Genomic DNA, 686 nt, shown 5'->3' on the forward strand with positions numbered 1-686 from the left:
ATAGCTGGATCTAGCATACCTAGGAGGGAACAGTTAACACTTGCTCTCTGTTTAGCAGCGTTGTACTAAGGAGTCCTCAGTCCAAAATGTTGTAATCCTGCCTTGTGTTTATGCTTCTCAGGGATACAGTTGCTCAAAATTCACGTATGGAGAGCTTATTAATAAAGTTTTACCAATCTGAGCTCTGTATCTCTAGTGAAGCATAGATTTCTAGCTAGCCATAGGTGTGTGATGCTGTGCAATGTGTTTAATAACATAAGTATTAAAATAATGACTTTGAAAAAGCTTCATGAATTTTTAAAAAATTATTTCACTGTGAATTGATGTCCTCTAGAAATTTCCACAGGAGTTTGAACGCCACTAGCACTGTGCTTTGTGTCAAGGAGGTCCTGAGCACCAAGAGTGGGTGCCTTGAGATAAGAAAGACAGACAAAAGGAGGGAAGTGGGGGGGATAAGTCCTGCTGAGTGGGTGTGAGGGTGGGACCTTTCATGTCCTCCTGGCAAAATTCGAGCTCCTTAATGCTGTGTAGCTTTTGATGCAGTTACATGACTCTGAAGTTCAAGGACTAAAATAAAACCTGTCTATGTGTGTGAGGCTTCCTGCAGATATATCTAGTATAAGGATTATTAACCCTTCTTCCCGGGTTTTAACTGATTTTTTTTTTCTTTTAACTTTTACCTGGTA

Source organism: Rissa tridactyla, chromosome 2 (genome assembly GCF_028500815.1).
Source record: "Rissa tridactyla isolate bRisTri1 chromosome 2, bRisTri1.patW.cur.20221130, whole genome shotgun sequence".
NCBI classification, from domain to species: Eukaryota; Metazoa; Chordata; class Aves; order Charadriiformes; family Laridae; genus Rissa; species Rissa tridactyla.